The sequence below is a fragment of the Pteropus medius genome, unplaced genomic scaffold (assembly GCF_902729225.1).
Source record: "Pteropus medius unplaced genomic scaffold, Ma_sr-lr_union100, whole genome shotgun sequence".
In the NCBI taxonomy this organism is placed as follows: domain Eukaryota; kingdom Metazoa; phylum Chordata; class Mammalia; order Chiroptera; family Pteropodidae; genus Pteropus; species Pteropus medius.
The window spans coordinates 57,240,941-57,252,241 of record NW_024344378.1 but is presented as its reverse complement, the minus strand read 5'-3'; positions in this window follow the sequence as shown (position 1 = coordinate 57,252,241).

Sequence of the window (11,301 nt, the reverse complement as noted above, 5' to 3'; positions counted from 1 at the left end):
ATGAGTTTTCAGTTTAGCTTCATTAGATTCTAGATCGGTTGTTCTTAGCCACAGGTAAATTACTTTTAATAATTATTCGCTCAGTTACAAAAATTATACACTTTATGGTAGAAAATGTGGAAAGGCGGAAAAGTACAAATAAATAAAAATAACCAGTCACTATGTCCAATCATGTTGAAACTCCCACTCAATCCTTTCACATCTCCATTTTCATATTTGCCCAATATAACATTCTGTGAAGCTATAGCTATCTCCTATTGGTGATTTCTTCGATTGTTTGCAATTGTTCACTGATATCAAGAACACTGTGATAAATCTCCTTGAAAATTAACCTTGATGCTCATCTACTGTAATTTCTTTAAGAGTGATACTTAGAAGCAGAAGTTTTAAGACAAAGCACAAACACAATCATAAAGGGCCATTGGTATTAGAGGTTAACAGAATCCTAAAAGAATGATGGGAGTTTGGACCCTAATGTATCACCTACTGACCCATGTGCATGGCCTGCTTGCTGGCAAAATCTCCAGTGGCATTGCCCCATCAGCAACTACTTTGGGGTCCAGATCCCAACGGAAACTTTTTAGACCAAAGATTATAACCAAGGCCTCTGCTGCAACACTTTCTCACTCTAGCTTTTGTGAATCTCCTGGAGAACTGATTGAGCTTTTCATTTGGTCGTTTATTTGATTAAAATTCAAGATTTATTGAACATATTTTTTTAACCTTTGAAGCCCCCTGCCCACATTTGATACTCTGCCATTCTTCCCAGAGAGCAGGACCTCCCACTCCATTGACTTGACTTTGTAGTCAGTCTACTAGCTGTGTCTCATATTTTCTGGCTGGACACAGAATACAAAAACTGAGAGCTGATTTTGTGTTCTTGCTCTGTCCCCCCTCACTCTCCTATTGTGCACGAAGGTAGCCCCATCCCTCTCTTTTGCAGTGGGGTTCCCTTTTTGCCTTCCATCTGAACCCAGACCGGAGGTATCTCTGCTCCCTGGCTTCATCCTGTAAAGGTACATCCTTCTCCTCATGACAGAGCTGTTCCTCCCTCTGTCAAAGCCAACTTCATTCTTCCTTCTCTGGAATATAACTCTATTTCACTGAGAGAGAAAGTTTTATCCTGCAACTAAAAGTCTTGCCAATCCAAGAAAAAGGCTTGATGGTAGGGAGGTTCAGGTAGGAAAAACTGCATCCTCTTATGAGATCAGGAGTCCTGGGGCCCCAGGAGGGTCAGAAAGGCCTTGTAACAGTATAGCCTAACCACCCTGACTTATGCACGAGGAAACCAAGGCCCAGAGAGGGGTGTGGCATGTCCAAGGCCACACAATGAGAAAAGGGTCACAGCCAGGACTACGATAGGGTCTTTCCCCTGCCCCTTCTGCTCATTAAGACCCAAGTCAAAGGCCGACTGTTTCCATGCATTTGGCAGGTGCGGTACCTCTGAGTTCCTGCCATATGCCAGCACTGCGAGAATAAAATGGAGCAGACCTCCCCAACCCTCATGCTTGCCCCAGAGGTGTAACTGACAGAAAGATAATAGTACAAACTAAACAGGCATTACACTTATACGTACTTTACCTGTATGGATTCATCTGTTCTTCACAACCTGGCAGGGCAGGTACTATTCTTCTTCTTCATTTTATAAATCAACAAACTGAGGCCAGTGAAGTTAAGTAACTTGCCTTTAGTCTCACAACACATAATGGGTGAAGTTGGACTGTGAATCTAGGCTGCATCAACTAGATATTTGCGGGTGCACGTATAGGAGGGGCAAGGGAAAAAATAGTATCTGAGCTGAATCTTGGAAATTTTGACAGACTGAGAAGGGAGAAAGGTCAGCAGGACAGGGAGAAGAACCACATGACCCTCAGGCAGATATAGCAACACGGAGCCAAAATTCTGTGCCCAAGGATCCCAAAGGCACTGGGCATGCTTCTCTGCTGTTCCACCCCATTTTAACCTTAGCTGTGGAGTGCAGAAGGGCCCTGATAGGACTGTGACCCTTTGGTCGCCTTCAACTCCAGTAGTAAGTTGCCCCCACCAGCAAGAGGTAGGACCTAAGGGCCCTAGATGGGCAGCCTCAGTACAGCCAGCCTGTCACTGGGTGGCACTGTGGCTTCTCAGAAAGAGAGCAGCGCCCACGGGGAGACTGACTAGCCAAGAAAAGGAGTGAGAATGCTGCTCCGGCCCTCCTGTGCAAGTGTTTGGGATTACAAAGAGGTACAAGAAATATTTCTTGCTTTCCATAGGGACCACGAAGGGTCCAATAGAAATATGAGTAACTAATTAATTGCTCCAATAATAGACATAATTAACTGTTTTAACAATTGGTTCCAACTGAAGGGTGCGGGGGTGGGGGGGCTGTGGAGAAGAGGAGGCATTTGAGCCTTAGTGTAAGATTCTACACAGGCTATTCTAGTACAACATGGCTATGATGGCGCTGGCTCCCAGGGCACTACGCACAGGGCAATGGGGGTTGTCGAGTACCTATAAGGGCAACGATAGGGAGCTGGGAGCTAGAAGTGACAGCAGAGTGGGCCTCTGTGCACACAGGCTTCCACGCAGCCACCCCAGGGTGCTCTTTGTCGCAATGAAGCACTTAGCTCAGGGGCAGAGGAGAGGCCCCTGGTGTTAAGATGACTAAAAACTGCTAGAAGCCATGGGCAGGGGTAGAAGACAACTGGTCTCCTGTCTTTTTGCTATGCCTCGCTGGGGCTCAGCCTTCAGTCCCTGCTGGTCCCATCTTGCTATGGAACCCAGGCCCAGACACAGCAGCTCTTGAGGCTCAGTGGCTGCATCTATAAAAGGGGTCTTTCACGTGCATAAATGTGTTGAAAAAATGAAAAAATCAGAATTACAAGATGAGAGGAAAAAAAAGTCCAAGAGAAGCAAGAACAGCCTGATGTTTCCTGCTGACCCAAGACAAGCCCTGATCTTCTTTCCAGAGGCGAAGGAAGGAAGAAGGACTGAGTCCCTCTGCTGGCTTCAAGCTCAGGCAGGGCCCCATGGAAAGCCAGAATATATTTTTGTCCTTGGAGGGCAATTCATCTCCCTGGTCTCTATAAAATTTGATAGGCCAAGCTTCGTGGCCAGGAAACGGTTTAATATTCATTTGGTAGATACATTTTCATTAAATTTTTAAAGCTATAAAACTCTCTGTTTCCAAATTTTCTATTCAGAAGTTAGCCCATCATGTTGTTGAAACCCACATCCAAATGATTGAATTAACATAAGCTTCCTAAAACAATATGAGGGGTGATGGACTAGCTGCAGTTTGTGGCTAAAGGCTTCAGGCCTGAAGGGGGCATCTGTTTTTGCTCCCAATCTTCCCACTAGAACCGAAAGGACAAGGGCACTGGGGGCTGCAGGCCAGGGCCTTGTATCATTTCAAGCATATACTCCGTACCTCCTTTTGTCATTTACAAGTGTCGATGGTGAGAGGTGATAAGGAGGGGCTCCTCCTCACACTGCCCTCCACCAGTGTCCAACAACAGACCTAGATCTGCCCATCCAAACTGGATATCCCAAGTCACCTTTTACAGAGATTGTTCCCTTCTACCCAATGGTGGCATGAGGGACTTTTCTTCAAGCAACATGTATATATCACGCAAAACTTTTTCATTTAAATAGTATATTACAGGTCAATTAAATTGTGGTTTTCCAAGGAGTGACGTCAGAAACATGGCAAAGTGAGAGAAGTCCCCAGATTTCTCCCTTTGAAACAACAATAAGTTTAACATCTAAAACTCAACAAAAAACACCCAACCCCCACACAAGCACGTCTGAGTGAGGGATCTGCAAATAAGAGCTATCACAGGTCAGAACCACAGAGTCCGGCAGAACACTGGGAGAAACAAAGAGGCTGCCTCTTGCAGCCAGAGCTCCCTGCAGGAGGAGGGGGAGGGGAGAAGGTGTGGCAGGTTCCCTGAACAGCTCTTCCTGAAAGAGCTGTGAGCTCCACACAGCGGCAGTGCCCAGGGATCAGGGCAAAAAGCAGAGAAGTGGGGATGGCAGAGAAACAATACTTGATTATTACCAGCCACAGTTGCAAAACACAAAGCTGAGCCACAGCCCCCATCCCCCAACCTAGAGGGCCACTCCCACGATATCCTCAGGGAGCCCCAGGGAAATCTGAGTAAACCTTACTGAAACTGTCGCTAACTCTGACAAGGACTGAGACTGAGGGTAGTGAGCATGATTGAATATCTATAAGGGGAAAAAAAGCATTATTAAGACTTTATATAAAGCAGGGCTCCAAGAGGCTTAGGTGCCACCTACCGGAAACCAAAAGAAAAACATCTTCTCTGCGACAGGCTAAAGAGAGACCTTTATATAATAAATCTTTCTGGAGGAAAAAAAAAGCAGAATATACTTCCATTAATGTCCATGTGGGGAAATAGTCCATTAAACACCATGAACAACTAAGGCGACAAGGGAGTTCAGGAAGAAAGAGAAAAATCTCCAGGAAATAAGCTTAAAGACATAGAAATATGCAATTTGAATGACAGAGAATTCAGGATGGTACTGCTGAAAAAACTCGGCGAGATCCAAAATAGTTCATATCAACAATTCCAGGAATTGAAAAAATAACTAGATGAGCAAAATGAGTTCTTTAGCAAGGAGATTGAAACCCTCAAAAAGAACCAAATAGAACTTCTGGAGATGAAGAACACACTGAAAAAGATGAAAAATGAAATCGCAAGCTTGGGAAATAGAGCTGACCAAATGGAGGAAGGGACCAGTGGTATCAAAGACAGAAATCTAGAAACAGGTCAGAAAGAAGAAGAGAGAAACTGAAGAATGAAAAATAATGAAAGAGAAATGCAAGAACTAGCTGATACCATCAGGAAAGGAAACAAGAATAATGGGCATTCTCAAAGAGGAGGAAAAGGAGGAGGGATTAGAAAGCATTTTCAGACAAATAGTTGACGAGAATTTCCCAAATCTAAGGAATGAGCTGGAGCTTGGAATTCAAGAAGTCAACAGAACACCCAATTATCTCAACCCCAAAAGGACTTCTCTAAGACACATTGTATTAAAATTATCAAAAATCAATGACAAAGAAAGAATTCTTAGGGCAGCCAGGGAAAAGAAGATGGTAACCTATAAAATAAAACCCATTAGATTATCGTTGGACTTTTCAGCACAAATCTGACAAGTCTGAAAGGGGTGGAATCAAATATTCAAATTATTAAATGAAAGGAACTACCAGCCAAGAATAATGTATCCAGCAAAGCTCTCCTTCAGATATGCAGGAGAAATAAATACCTTTCCAGATGTACAAAAATTGAGGGAATTCTCCACTATGAGGCCTACATTACAGGAAATACTGAAAGGGGTTAGCTCGCCTAAAACAAAAGGACAAAAACAAACAAACAAACAAAAAAAACCACATCAATAGGAGTAAGGTGACTACCAGGCAGATAGAAGCAGAAGAGTGCAACCCTTACTAAGAACAGGGCATTATAAGCTTAAACAATAAGAGATTTGCTATAGCAAGATAGTAATGAACGTTCAGCATACATAGGGACAAATTGAGACAATGATGACAGAAAAGAGAAGGATTCAAAGATCCAAATTTGCAAAGGGGAATGAAGATAAGGCACACGCAGAAGAAAATGGACTACTCTATGTGTGTATATATATAACTATCCTCTACATATTCATAATGCTAAGCACACACCAAAGATTCAGAACTGAAGTATAAAACATAAAACAAGAAGGACCAGAGGGAAAATCCATAAAACTCAACCAAAATTAAAACAAAACAAAACAAAACAAAACAGACATACAAGGAAAGGACAAGGAAGCAATGGAAATACCAAGTTAACAGAAAGGAAAAAATAAAATGGCTATAAGAAGACCTCATTTTTCAATAATTGCCCTAAATGTAAATGGAATGAACTCACCAATAAAAAGGCACAGAGTCGCAGATTGGATCAAAAAAAACCCAACCATATGCTGCCACCAGGAGACACATCTCAGTTCCAAAGACAAATATAGATTCACAGCGAAAGGGTGGAAAATGATATTTCAAGCAAATGGCATTCAGAGAAAGGTGGGAGTAGTAGTACTAATATCAGATGAAATAGACTTTAAAATTAAAAGGTAAAGAAAGATACTGAGGGACACTTCATAATGATAAAGGGAATCATATACCAAGAATACATACACTTATTAATATCTATGCTCCCAATCAGGAAGCCCCACCGTGAAATATATAAAGCAATTACTAACAGAACTAAAGAGAGAAACAGACCAAAACACTATCATAGTAGGGGACTTAAACACTTCAATGTCGGATATGGACAGATCATACAAAAAGAGAATCAATAAGGATATAATATCCTTAAATGACACATCAGACTAACTGTACATAATTGACATTTACAGAGCCTTTCATCCCAAAACAGCTGCTTATAAATTCTTCTTTAGTGCACATGGAACATTTTCAAGGATTGACCACATACTGGGACACAGAGATAGCCTCAACAAATATAAAGGGTTAAAATCATACCAACCACATTATCTGATCATAATGCTCTGAAACTAGAGATCAACTGCAAAAAGAAAGCAGGAAGAACCACAAATACATGAAAATTAAATAACATGCTACTGAAGAATAACTGGGTCAGAGAAGAAATAAAAAGAAAGATCAAGAGATACATAGAAACAAATGATAATGATAGTCTAACATATCAAAACTTTTGGGACATGGCAATAGCTGTCATAAGAGGAAAGTTCATACCATTACAGGCCTATCTCAAAAAGAAGACTGAGCCCAAAGAAATAACCTAATGCTTCATCTTATAAAACTAGAAAAGGAAGAACAAATGAAGGCTAAAATCAGCAGAAGGAAAAAAATCATCAAAATTGGAGCAGAATAAAATGAAATTGAAAATAAAACAAAAAAAATAGAAAAAAATAAATGCAATAAAGAGCTAGTTCTTTGAGGAGTTTAATAAAGTTGACAAACCCCTGGCCAGATTCACTAAAGAAAAAAGAGAAAGGACACAAATAAACAAAATCAGGGATAAAAGAGGAGAAATTATTATGACAGATACTGCAGAAATACAAAGGATCACACAAGAATACTATGGAAAAGTATATAACACCAAATTTAATAACCTAGAAGAATTGGACCAGTACTTTGGACTTTAAGAGGATTTTATGAATTTGACTTCAAAGACAAGGGGAGTAAAAGCAAAAATAAATGAATGGGACTAAAAAGCTTCTGCTGCACAGCAAAAGAAAGCATCAACAAAGTAAAGAGACAACCATCCGAATGAGAAAATATATTTGCAAGCAACGCCTCCAATAAGGGCCTAATATCTAAAATATACAAAGAACTCATACAACTCACTAACAACAACAAAAAACAAACAATCCAATCAAAAAAAGGACAGAGGACCTGAATAGACACTTCTCCCAAGAAGACATACAAATGGCAAACAAGCATATGAAAAGATGCTCAACATCGCTAGCTATTAGGGAAATGCAAATCAAAACCACAATGAGATACCATCTCACACCTGTTAGAATAGCTATAATCAACAAGACAAGTAATAAATGTTGAAGAGGATGAGGAAAAAAAGGAACCCTCATACACTGTTGATGGGACTGCAAATTAATACAGCCACTATGGAAAACAGTATGGAGGTGCTAAGAATTAATCTACCATATGATCTAGCAATCCAGTATTTACCCCAAAGACTTGAAAACTCATATCTGAAAAGATACTTGCACATCGATGTTCATAGCAGCATTATTCATGGTGGCCAGGACATGGAAGCAACCGAAGTGTCCTACAACAGATGATTGGATAAAGAAGCTGTGGTACGCATATACAGTGGAAAATTACTCAGCCATAAGAAGAGATGAAATACCACCATTTGGGACAGCATGGGTAGACCTTGAGATAATCATGCTCAGCAAAATAAGCCAAACAGAAAAGGTTGAAAACCACATATCACTTATATGTGGGATATAAACCTAAAAGCAACAAACAAACAGAACAAAGACTCATGGGCATGAACAATAGACTAGTGGTTACCAGAGGGTATAGGGGGAGGTAGATGGGATAAAAGGAGTCAAATGTGTGGTGACAGAAAGAAATCTAACTATGAGCGGTGAACGCAATGTAATATATATGTGCCTTACTGTTGAGTTGTACACCTGAAACTTACTGGATTTCATTAACCAATGTCACCATAATAAAAAAATTTTAAATAAATAAATAAATAAATGGTGTTTTTTTTCCAAAGATGCTTTTATTTACACATTTCACCACAAAACAACAGAAAATTTATGTCATTAGACTAGGAGGATGCCTGAGGGGAGTTGATAGTCCTGCCCTCCCCTTTGCCTTTGCCCTGTTTTCTCCTAAACAATTACTTTTTTTAAAGTATAGATTAAAGAGTTGTACAGCAATAAATCGAGACACGCACTTGGCCCAGGCTTTGGGGTACCACATTCTGTATTCAGATTGAATGTAATTTTGTTCCCAGATTGATAAGGAGCCGTCAGTTCAGACCAGACTAGGCTCAGAAGCACTTCATATTAACCAATGTCACCCCCAATAAATTTAATACATACATACATACATACACACACACACACACACACATATGTACGTATGTATGTACATATGTACATTTTTTAAAAAGTGCTTCATCTTTATCGACAAAAAGCTTGCCTTGGAGGAAATGTAGCTATGTGTCCCTCCCTATCCCTTTATACACACACAACTGTGTGTCCCATGAGAGGCTTTGGAGGGACCTGGGAATTATCTATCCCTCATCTGTCCTGCGGAATACTTTGAATCTCTTTGTGGTTATTCTGGCATCACTGAGTTCCCATTATAAATTTAAGATACGTAAATTTAAGCAAGCAATGTTGTCTGGTCTTTCCATCGGCCAGAGCTACTGTTGACTTTGTCAGTATCTTGGTCATATATTAACTTTAATATATAAAGGACTCATATAAATCAAATAAAAAATGAGTACCCCAATTTAAAAATGGGCAAAAGACATGAAAACTACAATTCACAAAAGGCTAAGAAATGTTCGGGGGTAGTGATGTGTAACTGGCCCTCACTTCCTATGACTGACTACACATGTAGTTTTATACAATCCTTTTATCTGAGAATAGTTTCAAAATTTTAAATATGTATACCCTTTAATTAAGCAATTTCACTTCTTGAAACTTATCTCATGGAAACATCTGCCCAACTAAGCAAAGACAGATGTACAAGGACTTTCTTTGTAGCATTATTTACAATACAGTCCATCAAGAGTAGATTGGTTAAACTATGGTGTAACCATACAATGGAATACTATATAGTTATTTAAAAAGTAAGGTAGATCCATACCTCTTGATGTATGCCAATATGTCCTCAACATATCGTCAAGTAAAAAAAGCTTATTAAAAACTGGTATGTTCCCTACCTCAACATAATAAAGGCCATATATGACAAACCTATGGTTAACATCATACTCAATGGAAAAAGGCCAAAAGCTTTTTCCTTAAGATCAGGAACAAGACAAGGATGCTCACTTTCACCACTCCTCTTCAACATTGTATTGGAAGTCTTAGCCACAGCAATAAGACAAGAAAGAGAAATAAAAGGTATCTGAATTGGAAAGGAAGAAATAAAACTCTTGTTATTTGTGGATCACATGATGTATGTGTGTGTATATATATATACACACACACACACATACATCATGTCACACATACATCGTGTGTATATATATATATACATACATAGCGAGAACCCTATAGATTCCACCAAAAACCTGTTACAGCTGATCAATGAATTCAGTAAAGTAGCAGGATACAAAATAAATATTCAGAAGTCTTGCATTTTTATACACTAATGATGAACTTTTGAAAAGAGAAATGAAGAAAACAGCCCCATTTACATTTGCATCGAAAACAATAAAATACCTGGGAATCAAATTAACCAAGGGGGTAAAAGACCTGTTCTTAGAAAATTGTAAGTCATTGAAAAAAGAAATTGAAGAAGATACAAATAAATGGAAGCATATACCATGTTCGTGGGTAGGAAGAATCAACATCGTTAAAATGGCCATACTATCTAAAGCAATCTGTAGATTAAATGCAATCCCTATCAAAATACCAATGGCATTTTTCAGAGAGCTAAAGCAAATAATCCTAAAATGTATATGGAACCATAAAAGGCCCCAAATAGCCACAGTTATCTTGAGAAAGAAGATCAAAGTTGGAGGTATCACACTACCTGATATTAACCAATGTACCTGATATTAAAGGTTGCAGTAATCAAAACAGCATGGTACTGGCATAAAAACAGATACATTGATCAATGGAACAGAATAGAGAGCCCATAAATAAATCCACGCCTATATGCTCATTTAATATATGACAAAGGAGGCAAGAATATACAATGGGGTAAAGACAGTCTCTTCAACAAATGGTGCTGGGAAAATTGGACAGATACATGCAAAAAAAAAAAAAGAAAGAAAGAAAGAAACCAAACCACCTTCTTACGCTGTATACAAGAATAGACTCAGAATGAATTAAGACTTAAATGTAAGACCTGAAACCATAAAACTTCTAGAAGAAAACAGGCAGTAAATTCTCTGATATTGCTAATAGTAATTTCTTTTCAGATATATCTCCTCGGGCAAAGGAAACAAAAGAAAAAATAAACAATTAGGACTACATCAAACTAAAAAGTTTTTGTACAGCAAAGGAAACCATCAGCAAAACAAAAAGATAACCGACTGAATGGGAGAAGATATTCACTTATGATACATCTAATAAGGAGAGATTAATATCCAAGACATATAAAGAACTCATATAACTCAACAACAACAAAAAAACAATCCTATTTAAAAATAGGCAGAAGGCCTGAACAGATATTTCTCCAAAAAGGACATACAGATGGCTAACAGACATATGAAAAGATGCTCAAGGTCACTAATCATCAGAGAAATGCAAATTAAAACCACAAAGAGGTACCACCTCACACATATTAGAATAGCTATCATCAATAAATCAAAGAACAAGTGTTGGTGAGGATGCGGAGAAAAGGGAACCCTCGTACATTGTTGGCAGGACTGCAAATTGGTACAGCCGCTATGGAAAACAGTATGGAGGTTTCTCAAAAAATTAAAAATGGATTACCTTACCTTTTGACCCAGCAATTGCACTTCTGGGTATTTAGCCAAAGAAAACCAAAACAATAATCCGTAAAGATCTATGCACCTCTATGTTCATGGCAGTACAATTTACAATAGCCAAGATATGGAAGCA